Raw genomic sequence first — 16,007 nt, 5'->3', positions numbered from 1 at the left:
GGCTTCCAACATAGAATTATGCCAATTTGATTTAGATACACACTTTCATAGACTCATAGAATTGTAGAGTTGGAAGGGACCACGAGGTTCACCTAATCTTTCACTCAACATGTGGCTGAGATTAAAGGTCTCTTGCTTTACCGACTGAGCTAGTCCTCAGCTTCCATATCGTCCTCCTTTTTCTTTCTTTTTCTTTTTTGTCATACTTAGGTGACAAGCCTAGCTTAGACTGAAAACACTTAAGGAAAAAAAAACACTGGTGAATACTCATGTTGCAGGTATTTGTTTGCTTATATACATTTTAGGCTGATTCTCCACCCGGAGACCTTCAAAGTGAAACGCAAGATAAAAACAGATGAAGTCTGAACAAAGCAAAATAGGTGTAAAATACAGCAAAGAATCAGGAAAACAGCCTCCAACAACAAATACAATAAGGCAGATCAGCAACAAATCATTCAAAACCAAAGGTCTTTAAGAGCATTAGAAGGCCCATAGCATGGAGTTCACAAAGAAAGGAGGTTCCACAACCTAGATGCTACTGCCAAGAAAGTGCTGTCCTGTGTCACTGTCCACATCTCTGATGGAAGCGAAACATTAAAGCTGAAGATCTTTACAAGGAGGCTCATATGGGTGAAGAAGGAAGGGATGTTGCTCGGTGGTAGATGTCAGGTTCAGTCCCTGACATCTCAACGTAGGTCTGGGAAAAGACTCTGGTCTGAAATCTCAGCACGCTGCCGCAAGTCACTGTCAACAATGTTGAGCTAGATGAACCAACAGGCTGCTTTGATATTAGGCATCATCCAATGTTTCTATATAAGTGAGTCCTTTTAGGGAGTTTGCTCTATGGACCTGGCTAAGGTTAGCACTGAGAAGATCATCGTACACTGTGCATCAGTGATATTTGAGCTGTAATATGAGAAATAAAACTGTTCACATTTTGGGTGGGAACAGAATGCAAATGAGCATCCGGAAGAAGAGGAGGAGGAGGAGGAGGAGGAGGAGGAGGAGGAGGAGGAGGAGGAGTTTGGATTTGATATCCCACTTTATCACTACCCTAGGGCATTTCAAAGCGGCTAACAATCTCCTTTCCCTTCCTCCCCCACAACAAACACTCTGTGAGGTGAGTGGGGCTGAGAGACTTCAAAGAAGTGTGACTAGCCCAAAGTCTAGCTGCATGTGGAGGAGCAGCTGCATGTGGAGGAGCGGGGACGCAAACCCGGTTCACCAGATTACGAGTCTATCGCTCTTAACCACTACACCACACTGGATCTTAAGAATCAGAATTAATGGTGGTGTGTGAGAGAAATAACAAACTTCACATGGTACAGGCTACCTCCTGCCCAGGTGTATATTGAGAAGGGAATACCATAGTGATTTGTTGGCTTTTCCCGCTCTGGACATGAAACCATTGCATGAATCACTATCTCAACTTCTCAAAACAATATGCCAGGTTTCCTTTTTAAAACAGGCTAAACAATAGATTGCAGAGATTCACTCCAATATAACATTAAGGCATAAGCAGCTGTTAAGGCATACTGAAGTGACAAAAATATTCTTTAACTGAATGGGACAGAGGCTCTCATACAATCCACTTCCTTTTGCATTGCTTGTTAGAACAAACTGGCTAATTGCAGTCATCTTCCAAATTGCAAGTATGTGTGTGGGTGTAGAGAGGAGTATTACACCAAGAAACATTTTGCACTCTGTTTTTCCAGAAAATAAAAAAACACATCTTAATTAACCACGAACCAAACCACATGAACAAAGAAGGCAAAAATGTTTATAAAATATGATGTGATGTAATAAGTAATAATTTAAGAAACTATACATATATACTAATCCAAAATATCAATATACAATAAATAGCACTGATGGCCTCAACAACATTACAGTGTGGTGCATATATATGAGAAAGTGAGGCTGTGCTGTTACAAGTCCTGAGCATGTTTATCTCAAAGGTTCTTCTCAGAGGATTTTTTTTTGTTTTTCTTCCCACTTTTGACATCTAATCCAAATGGTAGATAGAACAACAACACTCAAGTGACTTTATTGACTGTACCTCACCAGCAGACAGGTTTCCCTGTGGTGGGAAATGGGACATGGAACTCCTGCTTTCTGAAAACTGTCAAATACTATGCATACTTGATACTTGCTGGAATATTATGCTTTAGAGAAAGATCTGCCAACTCTCTCCTTTTGTTTCCTACGGTGGATGGACCTTGATTACTTAGCCTTCCCTTCTTATTAATACTGCTGCTCTTATTTGTACTTAAGGTGGAGTTGTATTGAGTATGTTACTAGAATATGTTTTGTTTAAGGTGTTTAAGCATGCAATAAATTTTATTTAAGTTGTTTTGTGTTTCTCTGATACTAGAAAACCAACTCAGACTTCATTCCTAATGAATTATAGACTTCATTACTAATGAAACACATATATGAGTTATATGTGTTTAAGTTTGCATGTGTAATTTTAAAGATTTACTTATGCATGTGATAAGATCTATACGATTTAGATTGCTATTCTGGGATATCAATCCATGTCACAACAACAACAACAACCAGTTGGGAATGTTTGAGGCACTATGGGTCATTCATAGGTTACTGTGATTCTTTACAGAACTACACATTCTGTCAATACGGGTAAAGATGATGCACTGACTAGTTATCCCATCATGAAGGAAAGGTGAACCAGGAGCAAGAATCTCATCTCTTTAAGCTCAGCACAATACTTGGAATATTAACTGCACACATGTACCAAGGGTTTAAGTCCTGCAGCTGTCACACATTGTGAAAGCTCAAAGAGGCAATGTCATTTCTTTGGGAAATGTTGTCAGAGATTAGGCAAGTGGGATGATATGGGTGCAACAAAAAAGTTGATGGAGTAAAACAGATTTTCAAAGTTTGCAAGAAGTAGCTGATGCCTCAGCTGTGACTTTCTGTGCTCTCCATTGCCTTCCCAGTATTGTCCCTCCGACATTTGTTGCTAGTGCTTCTTCCAATGTCTTCTGCACAGAAAAAATAATGTCAGACACTTTGCTTTTCTGTCCCTGGTTTGCTTCCAGCCACATACTGGTTACACTAAATTATGTTTGACAGTTCTTGCACTTGGGCTTTTGCTCCTTATCAGCATAATTGCAATTACTCCATTGGCAATGGGAATAGGCAGCTTTGATTTGGCACTGTACACTTGCAACAGAAAACGGGGCGCGGTGCAAGAAGCTTCTTTAAAAGGAACAATGCCCTTCAGGGTTATAAGACAGAATTAAAGGACACAAAGGCAGACTCCTACTGCAGTTACTGCCTGTATGCATGTTTTTAATAGTCCTGCTATTACTGTAAAAGTAATGTACAGTGTGTTGCATCTATAATCACAAAATAGTACCAAGAGGAATAGAAATGCAGGCTGTTGTGAAGCTTATATCACTTTTAAAACATTTATTCTTCCTTTTTCTTCTCACACATAATCAAATTGTGAATTTCTTAGCTCTGGCAGGGGATGAGAAAACTTGCAATTTTGTATATTTTCCTGATTCCCTTTTTAATCTGTTCCTTTTCAATACCAAAGCAGTCAGGCTGAACTCTGATCCTCTCATTAAAACAGAATGTCTGGAAGCAAACTGAATTAAAATGATACCATTTTGTTCCAGTATATCATTCATCTTCTTGAGGGCTATTTGAAATGTATTTATGGACAGTAGCTCTGGGTTATTTTCTCCTCACCAACTTTTAAAACTCAAAATACAGAGAAAACTATATCCCTTTTAGTTCATTTGGAACGAAGCTGGAACTGTTATCATTTTAAAGTGGCATAGTTGCAGAGCTGCAATAAATGGTACAGCTACCAATAAGATGAATAAATAATTATAGAAACCAGTGATATGCCCATTCTATAGGTTTGTCTAGGCACATAGAATCCTCATGGATATCAGGAATGAAACCAGTGGAGCAGGCAGCATGGGTGTCTGTGAACAGCCCCTGTGCAGGTGTGCCAAGTGGTGGGGGCTGAGGGGTCTTCAGCCCCCACCCCATTTTTACCTCCTCCCTGCCAATGTCACGTGGGGAGGAGGAGGCAGAGCGTGGACCCCGGCAGCCCCACTTTGCCTCCCTGATGATGTTGCACTAGGTGGGGGCGGGATGTGTCACATGACACGTAACGTGATGCATCACATGATGTGCCCCAACAATGTGTGGGGCAAGTCGGCACCCTTGCCCCTGTCTGGTTCCTTTGTTGGGCCTTGGAGGAAGTCAGGGAGTAGTCTACTAGCATAGGATATATCTTACTGTGCGAAAAATATGGGAGGAGAAAAGGTGTAATAAGTCAACTTCCTTGTGTGGGCTAGTCATCTGATGACTAGAACTCCGCCGGCCACTACACAGTAATGGTCAACAGAAGCCATTATGTTCTTCTGATGAAGATAGAAGATGCAGAGTATTAACACAAATGGATCTGAGGTGGGGACTTTTACAAATGTGTATAGGCAAAGCATATCATGGAAATCAGAAGTTAGTTATTGTTGCTTTTACATGGCATTTCCCTGGCTATTACATTTACCAGAATCATCCTGTCCAGCTTCTATTATGAAAACTGACACAAGATGCTCAGAGGAAAGATTAATACCAACAACTGGAGTGGGATGTCTGTGGAGCTAACACACAGGACAGTTGGTCATCAATCCCATGCGAAACAAATGATGGAACAGCCCATGAGAGCTGAGAATTCCCTGGGGAAAAGCAGAATACAGATTGTATCATGCTTTACAATCACCTTCAAGGATGTTACTCACATTTAAAAATTTGTGACAAAGTGCATGTCCACTGTCACACTTATGCACATGTCTGCTTCAGACAGTATGTAGCATGTCTCCGATTCCTAGCACTCATATGCATGGCAAAACAGATACAAGTGCACTCCTCATACATGCTGTCGTACATGTGCTCTGTATATAGATGTCCTATATGTAAGTGACACCCATAGTTTCCAGATATGTGAAAGGACTATCCAGATCATGTGACCCTCCCAGACTCTGAAATGTAGACTGGACATGCCACACGGGGGCCCAATCAATGTGTGATTGGCAGCAATCTGAGGGTGCCTACATGAGCACAGATGTAGGTCTCCTTACATGTCAACATAAATCCTGATCAATCAATATGATTGTCTCTGTTGAGGGAGCCCTACATATATTTCTATATTCCCCTTCAGGCTGATGCCAATCACAGATTGTCTGAAGGGCATAGCTGGTCTGCACATATAGGAGAAAGGCCTATCTCATATATTCTTGATGACACTTTCTTGCATTTGATGCTCACAGGTATAAAACTGAACAGGGCTATAGTAGAGCACATTGCAACAATATTAAGATACAGGGTAAGTTGCAGAATATAATGCAGGAGAAAGAGTGAAAGAATGGGAGAATTTGACAAGATTGCTATTTTTCTTATAACATCTACTTCCACCCATAAATGTTATTTGTTCTAGATATCCCAACAAAAGTGAGAACTTATCAGTTCATTTCCATGTGCTTTGCTCCTTAAAACTCTTGCTTAAAATTCAGATTTGGTTTGATACTTTTAGGTCAGTTTGTTATGAAGATAATACAAATCTTGAGCTAGCAGCTATAAGTACAGTCTCATAATACCACAAACCATTAGTGTGCTTCCAACTATTTATATTAATTCATTTCCCACAAAGATCCAACTTGCAGAAGATGTGAATTCCAACACAGGGTAACAACCACTCAGGATAGCAGAGGCGCCAGCTTCTCCAGAGGATTGAGGAAGCACAATGCGACATAGTGCAAAGTCCTGGTCTCATGTGCATGATGCCGCGAGGAACCAGGGCAGAGCTGAACAGCCTCTGAAAACTGAGAGGGCCTAAAACTCTCAAAAAATACATTGGGGGAGGCTGGAACTGCCTTGGCCCCTAGGAGTTGGAATCTATGCAGGATAGAGTCAGACAACTGGCAGCCACATTGCTGTAAAGGGGTGGGTGGAAAAACAGGGCTTAATCCTGAGGCGAAAGGCCAGAGGCACGTTCCTCCACATAAGGACCACACAGTAAGCTTTAAGACACCATGTGTCTCCCAGGCAGCTAACCATTCTATTCATGACACTCAGTGGATGAAAACAGATACTTTCCCCTCTTGTCTGCAAGCTAACACAGACAAAAGTGCTCTAAAGATCCCCATGTGGTGGCTATAGTACAGTAGTTAACTAGCAGTGGGGTCTTTCATGTGTTAAACCCCTGTGGATGACCCAGATCTCACTCTGAAGTAGTTGCAAATGCAGCAGAGAAGGAAAGTAATCACTTGAATATAAGAGCTTTTGGACAACTGAATACAGAGATGGTGATACAACCTAGAATAACTTGTTCTTAGGGCTGATTAGTACTGTAATTCAAAATCATTGATTTCCTTTCCTTTTTGGTATGCTGGACAAATGCAATCCTATACATGTCTACTCAGCCCAAAAGGAACATAGGGTGCAAATTTACACTGAGTTGGACTTTTGCTCCAACCGGTTCAGAATTGTCTATGCTACAAGTAGCCAATGTGGTAGCCTCCAGATGTTGGACTACAGCACCCATAATGCATGACATTGATCATGCTGCGGTGTATGAAAACCCCACAATATAATCCACTGTTGTTATCCAGCCTCTTGGTGTGGTGGTGCGTGTGCATTTTTTTTTTTTTGAGGGGGAGGGATGCAGTTAAGCTGTGAAAAGTACACACACAGCCATCTGAAATACCACATCTGGTTTTGCATCAAGAACTAAAAGCTGGTTTACAGCTGCAAGTCCTTTGCATGGTTTAGGACTGGTTTTGGGGAAAGCAGGGGTCTTGCGACTAACAACTTTGTGGCAGGCAGAAATTGAACATCAAGCTTGCCTAGTATGTAAATACTATTATGTTGAAAGCTTAACCAGTTGGCATTCTGTCTGTCAGACATCTTATTATTTATGTGGGGCCACTGATTTATTTTTGGACCCTTCATCCCACCTGCAATTTTTTTTAGCTACAAAGCACCAGCAAATTTGTTTCCTCTTTCATAAGCGCACTGGAGGGCTGAATCCATCTGCAGTGCACTGGGTCCAAAAAAAAAAAAATCCCACCAGTTGTGTGGGAGAATGTAATTTTAATGATCATTGCAAATGCTGTTTGGTACTGGTTGGTTTGTTTTGATGACCAAATAGTTTAAAACAATCAGATTCTATTCTGCAGCAGTGAGTTAAAATGTTGAAGTCACATTTGGAGAAATTACTTTGCACATCTGAAGGTAGAATTGCATGGGAAAAATGTGAAACTCCGAATTGCTTTGGAAAAGGTTCTTCCCACAACCAACCACTGCTACTGTTAGGAATAGATACAGTGACTACTGCTAGGAATAGATACAGTTACTTCAGCAGTCATTAATTCAATGAATAACTTTCTCCGAAACAGATTCTGACTGCTTCATGAAGTTTTAATTTACATCTGTAATATATTTTTTTAAATCCTAAACAGCTTTGAGCCAGGAGTTAAAAGCCAAGGCAGATTGTTCTTCCAGGCACTTATTTCTTCATGCAATAAATTACACGCAATATTTACGTACCTGCCAAGACATTCATTTGAAGTGAGACTAATAGCTGGCATGCTCTCAAAATTTAAAGCAGTACTGACACACTTTTTAAACAACCCCCTCCCGAATGGAAAATAGCTTTGTATTTAGATTTCAGTATAACCTTTGTTCTAAAGCATAGCTCAACAGGTTCATCCATTTAATAACACTCACTCTATGCATGGCAACAATAGCCTGTTTCACCAAGTGACCTGAACATTTTTCAGCTGTGCTAACCTCTTGTTATATGCTTTTATTGAATTCACCTTCCGTGTGGTATCATTGACAAAGAAGCCACTCAAATCCTCAGATAAATACAAAGGTGGTGTCAATAAACTATGGGAAATCACTGAGAAGCAGTCAGAGCCACTCATACACTAAAAATTTCTTTGCTTTGCTTTCTCAGTGGCTTGGCCTTGGACCAAAACATTATGTTGTGGAAGCAGAAGTACTTTTCTGCTCCTGCTGCCCTTAACACACACATACACTGCAAAAATAAAATAAAAGAAAGAAAGCTTCTCTAGAGACTAGACAGTATCCTGATTCCCTGGAGACAATGTTTAGGGCACAGGGCTGCAGATGGGTGGGGGGTTAATAACGTCACACATACACCATTCATAAGCAGAGGTGGGATTTTTTGTATCCAATGAAAACTAAACAGAGGATCCAACAGCCTGCAGTGCAGGAATCTTTCACCCAACGTGGGGCTCAAACCCATGAGTCTGAGATTAAGAGTCTCATACTCTACCAACTAGGGACACGGGTGGCACTGTGGGTTAAACCACAGAGCCTAGGACTTGCCAATCAGAAGGTCAGTGGTTCAAATCTCCGCGACAGGGTGAGCTCCTGTTGCTCAGTCCCAGCTCCTGCCAACCTACCAGTTCAAAAGCATGTCAAAGTAGATAAATAGGTACTGCTCCGGCGGGAAGGTAAATGGTGTTTCCGTGTGCTGCTCTGGTTCGCCAAAAGCGGCTTAGTTATGCTGACCACATAACCCGGAGGCTATACACTGGCTCCCTCGGCCAGTAAAGCGAGATGAGCGCCGCAACCCCAGAGTCGTCCGTGACTGGACCTAATGGTCAAGGGTCCCTTTACCTTTACTCTACCAACGGAAAGAAGAAGGAAAAGATGCTCCAGGGGATTTGAGGAACCCTCCAAAATAATATTGGAAGTGGTCCAGGGATGTGGGGGGCTCTGGCTGTGACTGACTTCTGAAAAGTCACTTTTGGCTCATTTTTCTAGTGCACAAGCTGCCCACAAAGAAATAGGTCTTTACATTGGGTGTGGATTTGAATATATGGTACATAGATTTTTCCGGGCAATAAAAAATGAGACTGCTTTGAATAAATTAACTTCCAGTGAAACTGATGAATATATCAACCACCTAATTACAGGAACACATTTCCAGTTGTAGCAATACAAATAAAACATAATCATCTTAGCCATAGGAACAAATTAAAGACTGCACAGTAGGGAAGGAGTTTAAACACAGTCATTTCAAAGCTAGCACTGCCATGCTGACTGGTGCATGAAAAAGTATATATCATAATTTGGCTTACTGCAGTTTTTAATTGCTACAAGCAATAATGTGGCTAAATTAGGTTGCTGGATATGTTCCACAGGTATGAAGTCAAGGGACAGGTGCCAAAATTTGGAAGAGATGGAGATGTTCTTCTAGTCGTCCCAAAGTTTGGTAAACTGCTATTTGAAAGCAACAATATAACTTAAATCAGGTTATCCATTTTTACCCAGACCTATCCAGATTTACTCTTAAGCCCCATTGAGTTCAATGGGCTTCAGTTCCAAGCAAGTCTATTTAAAATTGCAGTCTAAGTGGCTTTGCTTATCTTTTTCCAAGTGTTCTTTAGAGTTCAATTATTATTACAATTATGTATTAATTTTTATACCACCCTTCATGCAAAGATCACAGGGCAGTTTACAATATCTTAGGCTGTCTTAGATTTAGCCACATCAGGGCTTACCAGTTGCCATAGTAACAATCTGAAGTGTGGCATTGATATCTCATGCTTTCCCCCAAGAAGCTCAGCATGGCATAAATCACTCTCCGCAATGGTCATCTGAAGTATGGTGGGCAGAGGTACATGAGAGGATTTTCTCAATTGTGGCATTAAAGTCTCTTTAATTATGGCTTTCAAAGAAAATTATTGGGTTGAACTTGAAGGTTGTTTCAGTTAAGTTGTTGGCTACTTTAATTCATCCTCACTTGTCAGCTGCATTCTTTTTATTTATTTATTTATTTATTTATTTATTTATTTATTGTTATTAGCAATAATTATAGTCAACTGGCAAAAGACAAGGTATAAAGATATAGATATAGTTGAATGGTTACAAGCATTCTCTTTAATCCTTGGTGTGTGGAGTGCCGCAGGGCGCAATTCTCTCCCCGATGCTTTTTAACATCTTTATGCGCCCCCTTGCCCAGATTATCCGGAGCTTTGGGCTGGGCTGTCACCAATATGCTGATGACACTCAGCTCTATCTGCTGATGGATGGCCACACCGACTCGGCCCCGAACACACTGACCAGATGCTTGGAAGCTGGGGCTGGATGGTTTCGTGGGAGCCGATTGAAACTAAATCCTTCGAAGACAGAGGTCCTATGGCTAGGTCGGGATGGCATGGGGATGAGGGACCAACTCCCTTCTCTTGCGGGGGCCCAATTAGTGCCATTGCCTTCCGTTAAGAGTTTGGGTGTAATCCTTGATGCCTCCCTTTCCATGGAGGCGCAAGTTACAGCAACAGCCAAGGCGACATTTTTCCACCTTCGCCGCATCAAGCAGTTGGTCCCTTACCTTTCCCGCCCCGACCTGGCCACAGTGATCCATGCGACGGTCATCTCCAGGCTTGACTACTGTAATTCGCTCTATGCGGGGCTGCCCTTGAAGCTGTCCCAGAAACTCCAGCGGGTACAGAATGCTGCAGCGAGGCTCCTCACGGGGTCTCTGCCATGAGAGCATATTCACCCAGTGCTTTTCAAGCTGCACTGGCTCCCGGTGGAGTACAGGGTCAGATTTAAGGTGCTGCTTTTGACCTTTAAAGCCCTTCACGGCCTAGGACCCTCGTACCTACGGGACCGCCTCTCCTGGTATGCCCCACGGAGAGCCTCAAGGTCCATAAATAACAACACCCTAGTGGTCCCAGGCCCTAAAGAAGTTAGATTGGCTTCAACCAGAGCCAGGGCCTTTTCAACTCTGGCTCCGGCCTGGTGGAACGCTCTGCCTCATGAGACCAGGGCCCTGCAGGATCTGATTTCTTTCCGCAGGGCCTGTAAGACAGAGTTGTTCCACCTGGCCTTTGGCTTGGAGCCAATTTGATTCCCTCCCCCTCTCTCTTTTTTCCCCTTTCTTTTTTTTCCTTTTCCTTCTCCTCCTGCAATGAGGCTACATTTTAATATTTTAATGTTCCATTATTTTAATGTTGTATTTTATTTTTGTTTTTAAGTTGTAATCATTCATCTTGTTTTTATTATTGCTTGTAAGCCGCTCTGAGCCCGGCCTTGGCTGGGGAGGGCGGGGTATAAATAAAAAAATTATTATTATTATTATTAATGATGTAAACCTGGTGTTAGTGGGACAGAAAGGAATATGTCCCACTAACACAAGAAATGAAATGAGAGTAATAGACCGGTCTACCTTTTCTCTGCTGAGAAAATAAAACAGAACCCAGAAGTGACAAAATGCTCTTCTCTGTCTTATTCCCCACAGGCAGAAGCTATAACAAAAAGTGCTAATGAAAAAGAACCAAAACAAATAATTAAGATGGGCTCAGGTGGACAACTGGTACCCAGTTCATCTGGTCCAACACATTCTCTCAATGATGGCTAGTGAGCCTTGGAGAAACTCAGTACAGGAAGAATCAACATCAGGTAGGAGAGTCACAGGATTGCATTACCATGCTATGCAACAAGTTTTGATAGGACAAGGTTTGTATGGTATGTTTATTCCTTCTCTCTGGCAAGATAATCCTTTGAATGTATCAGCTGTTCAATAGTGGAACAGACTGTCTCCGAAGATGGTGGTCTCACCTTTGCAGAAGTTAAGCAGTGGTCAGATGATCATCTGCCAGATTTACTGTAGTTGTATCTGGCACTGTAAGTCCTGCTCTGAGCAGGAGGCTGAACCAGGTGACTCCAAGGACTCTTCCAACTTTAAGATTATATGAATCAATGCGCTAGCAACTGTTCAGGATAGAGCTCAATAGCTGTCCTGCCTCTATATGCAATGACCAAAGGAATTTGTTGGCATTCTACAAGCTTTGACACTAATGCCGCAGGATAGTTTTCTAATAATATACAAGGAATGAGTCTTAATTGGACATTGTGGAGAAAAAGTCTGAGCAGGAAGATTGAGGAGGTGATGTGAGGACAGATTGAATTAGCATTAGGACAAAACGTTGAGATCTGTAGTAAGCCAGATACAGATTATAGGCTTTCCACCACGCTGAATGCTTTGAGATGTCATAATTATGTTCTTAAAATTCATCAGAAACTGGAAATAGTTTTAACTCAGGGCTAGTCAATATTTTTGGGCCTGAGGACTGCATTTACCCTTGGCCAGTCAAGAGTAGGTGTAGCCACCCCACACTCCCTTGCTCATACAGTGGGATCTTGGGTTACAGACGCTTCAGGTTACAGATGCTTCAGGTTACAGACGCTTCAGGTTACAGACTCCGCTAACCCAGAAATAGTACCTCAGGTTAAGAACTTTGCTTCAGGATGAGAACAGAAATCGTGCAGCGGCGGCAGTGAGAGGCCCCATTAGCTAAAGTGGTGCTTCAGGTTAAGAACAGTTTCAGGTTAAGAACAGACCTCCAGAACAAAATAAGTTCTTAACCCGAGGTACCAATGTATGTCAAAACTGGAGGTGGTAAATAGAGAGCCAGAAGCAAGTTGTGCATGCAGTAAGGTAAGAAAAACCAGGGTCAAGATAACAGTTGACAAGATTTTAACAAATCCATCTTATTGATCCTCATTGACTATACAAGCTGGAATATATGATCCTAGACAGGCTTTTGTTGTTATTTAAATCAGTGTTGGGGAACTCCCAGTTCATGGACCTGCCAGATTCCTTCAAGCAGTTCATAAGGCTATTTCTAGCAAATTCCACCCATCCACCAACCATAACTGATCATTTTTATCATTCCAACACTTTCCACACTTCCTTAGGCTTTTATGTATTTTATGGGCATTTAACATATTTTACAGACAATTCTCATTAAGACTAATGGAGCAGTCAATATAAAACACATAAAATGTATGGAAAATACATAAAATTACATAAAATACCTTAGAATACGAAAATTATCCCACCTACTTTTGCCTTGCCTCTTGTCTCTGGCCCCACCCATCATCAGAATGTGACCTTGGAAGATTTGCCAGGCTAAAAGAGGTTCCCTACTCCTGATTTAAATCAAAGATGCTTGCGGTTTTCAGACTGAATTTGAGACTAATTGGTAAACAACATATTAAACTGTGATTTATTTTTTATTTTTAAAAAATCTTCCATAGCTGAAAGCAACTACCATCCCTTGAAAGGCTACAGAAATTGAAAAGTACAAAGAATCTCGCAGATAGTCGGCTGTTTGTCAAAAAGCTCAGGCGGTATTTTTGGATTAAGTGAGGAGCAGAATATCGTACTGCAAGTGTTTTTGAGATGTTGGCAGATACAAAGATAGACAGTAGCTGAATGGATAGGAAACTACATATTTTTTTCCATTGCCTTCATATATCCACATTCATTCTAGACCATTTATTTCCTGGCCTGTTAGACACTATAGATTTGATGCTTGATAATTTGATACTTGTCTTTAGAATAAATCTGAAGTCTGGGATGAATTTGGGGTGAATATAACGGCTACTTAGGTCAAAGTCCTACTGGCTCCTTATAGTAGGGGAGGGCTGTGATATTCCTCTGGGTAGTTCTTAGCATAACATCAAAGGATCTAATGGGGGTTTCTTTTTGCAGGCAAAAAGATACAGGTTCCCTGAACGCAGTCTATCAGCTTTGCATCCACCTCCTGCTGTAATCTGCATTCGTCCAGCTACACCAGCAAAGCAGTTCAGGAGTAGAAACCAGGCAGACTTGCAGAAATATGGTATATTATTATAGAAGAAATAAGAAGTTATAATGAAAAGTACACAACTCCTTTTTAAAGAACTGTGTTGGATTAGCTAGGTCATAGTGGGCTAATTGGATTTGGAAGCTACTTCTGGGTGCTGTTAAAATGGGTTTTCAATCTGTGATGTGGCCTCAGCAATTTTGTACAAAGGCTATTTCTCAGCTGTGTGTGTTTGTGTGTGTGTGAATAGAGAGAGAGAGAGAGTGTGTCTGCTGGAACAGTATAACGTTTCTGATGTATTTTTGGTAGGAGCTGCTTATATAATTGATCATCTTAATTAACTAATGTTGTTATCCAAAAATGATATGGAAAAACATTAAACTAGTGAGCATGTGCAATAGGCAGTGTGTGGAACACCCAAAAAGGGCAGCGGCAGGGGGGAACATATAATATTTTCAGATAAATGGCCTTCACGTAATAGGGCTTTGCTGAAATCTTAGAAACTAGAGGACATTTAGAACTACAGATAGCTGCAGTCCAATCTTTCATCAGAAGCAAGTCCCTTTAAGTCAAATAAGACTAATCCATGGTTAAGTGTACATACGATTCCATCCTTATAGTATCATTAGTATCATCCTATGCATGTGTATTCAGAACTAAGGCCCATGAAGTTGCATCACAGTGCAATCCTACATAAGCATAGCCAGACATTGGTTCTTAGTGGCTTCAGCCCTCTCAATATTTTGAGGCAGGGGTCTAAGCCCCCCCCCCCAATATTGATGTGGCCGCCATCCCGCCCCCTGGGTGAGTGACACCATGCTGGGTGGGAGGCTCGGAGGGTGCTTATCTCCCCTGCTGCAATTACCAGAGTGCCAGACCACCAGGAGGGAGGCTTGGAGGGCAATTTTCACCCTCTGTACCCCCCGCTGCGATCGCCAGAGTATCCTGGCAGGCACCAGCACGTCCCAGCAGATGTGGCCTGATGGAGGGTCGGGCATTGTGCATGTGATGTCATGCACACACAACAGCCCCCCTCCCACTGTTGGACAGGTGCACTGAGTTGGGCCCAAGTTCACAGGATATATTGGTATGTATTGGTATCTGAAGTAGTGTGCATGCACACAAAAGCTTATACCAAGAACAAACTTAGTTGGTCTCTAAGGTGCTACTGGACAATTTTTAATTTATATATATTATTCAACTGTGTCAGACCAACACGGCTACCTATATGAATCTAGGATATATTGGTGATTATTGAGACTACAATTCTGTGCACACTGACCTGGAAGTAAATCCCATTGAACCCAACAAGACTTACTTCTGAGTAAACGTAGGTAGGGTTGCACTGCACTTTCCTTATCTATATAATGAAAGTCATACCAATAGTTGGCAGGTCTAAATGCTAGAGTAGAAAAGAAGGAAGGAAGGAAGGAAGGAAGGAAGGAAGGAAGGAAGAAGCTTTGGTCAGGGATTGTCAACATGGTGCTCTGCGGATGTTTTGCAGTACAACACGTTTCAGTCCCAGCCATCATGGCTAATGGTAGAGGATGATGGATATCACATAGGGTACCACATTGGCTCCCGGTGACCTACACCAAAGCTTTTTCCTTACTTCCTTTCTACACCAGCATTTGCACCTACAAACCATGCTCCCCATTCATACACAATCACATTGAATGGGAAACTGCCTGTTTGCTCTCCTCCGTGTTCTCAAGCTGCAATTGAGGATCTCTGCCATGGGTGAGTAGGTGAGAATCTCAGCCATGGATACTGGGGATCCCCAATGGTGTTTTCAATCATCACTGTGTCCTGAATTGGTGTGTATGTTGTAAAAGAACCCGTAGCTTTCACTGAGGTCACAGTCTATTTTGGTCTGGGCAATTAATTGAAGATTTCTGTTCAAGATCTAGCAGCTCATATCACCCAAAAAGGGGGAAGGCTGAGTATTAATTTGTGAATTAAGGAAAATTAGAATTAAAGTGCAGATTTTTGCAAATAATGTTATATTCATTTTTTCTATAAAAGCAGATTCTCTAGTTCTTTTAATGACATTTTTGCTGATTGAGGATTACTCTCAATGCTATAAAACTGCTAGCTCAACACCACATACTGAAGAGTTCAATTTTGTGGGATGCGGGTTAATCCATTTTAAATTGCTCTTAATCTTTATTACTAGATTAACAAAATGTATGTTCCCAGTTTCTTACAGATTACATGGACATAATTTGCTGGAATAGAATAGAGCTCCTTATCAAAATCTCCGAATGTGTGCACTGAACAAAAACCACTAACTGCTACAGGAAGTCTTTGTGTGGGATGAACCCATTTTTGAAC

General features: G+C 41.6%; 1 protein-coding gene and 1 long non-coding RNA gene across 3 annotated transcripts in view; one reads left to right on the top strand and one right to left on the bottom strand.

Annotated features, from left to right (window-relative positions):
- The window catches only part of LOC310852602, a 67,104-nt gene extending 53,480 nt beyond the window's left edge, over positions 1-13,624 (top strand). Inside the window, exons 2-3 of the long non-coding RNA XR_014568309.1 lie at positions 11,321-11,481; positions 13,580-13,624. This is a non-coding gene — a long non-coding RNA (uncharacterized lncRNA). The remainder of the gene's footprint in view (positions 1-11,320; positions 11,482-13,579) is intronic.
- MTNR1A (melatonin receptor 1A) overlaps positions 1-16,007 on the bottom strand; it is an 84,761-nt gene that overhangs the window by 13,937 nt on the left and 54,817 nt on the right. The window lies entirely within an intron of this gene.

The sequence above is a fragment of the Podarcis gaigeae genome (genome assembly GCF_964106915.1).
Source record: "Podarcis gaigeae genome assembly, chromosome: 9".
NCBI lineage: Eukaryota > Metazoa > Chordata > Lepidosauria > Squamata > Lacertidae > Podarcis > Podarcis gaigeae.
The sequence above is the reverse complement of the archived record's forward strand: the minus strand, read 5'-3'. Positions and strand labels throughout refer to the sequence as shown.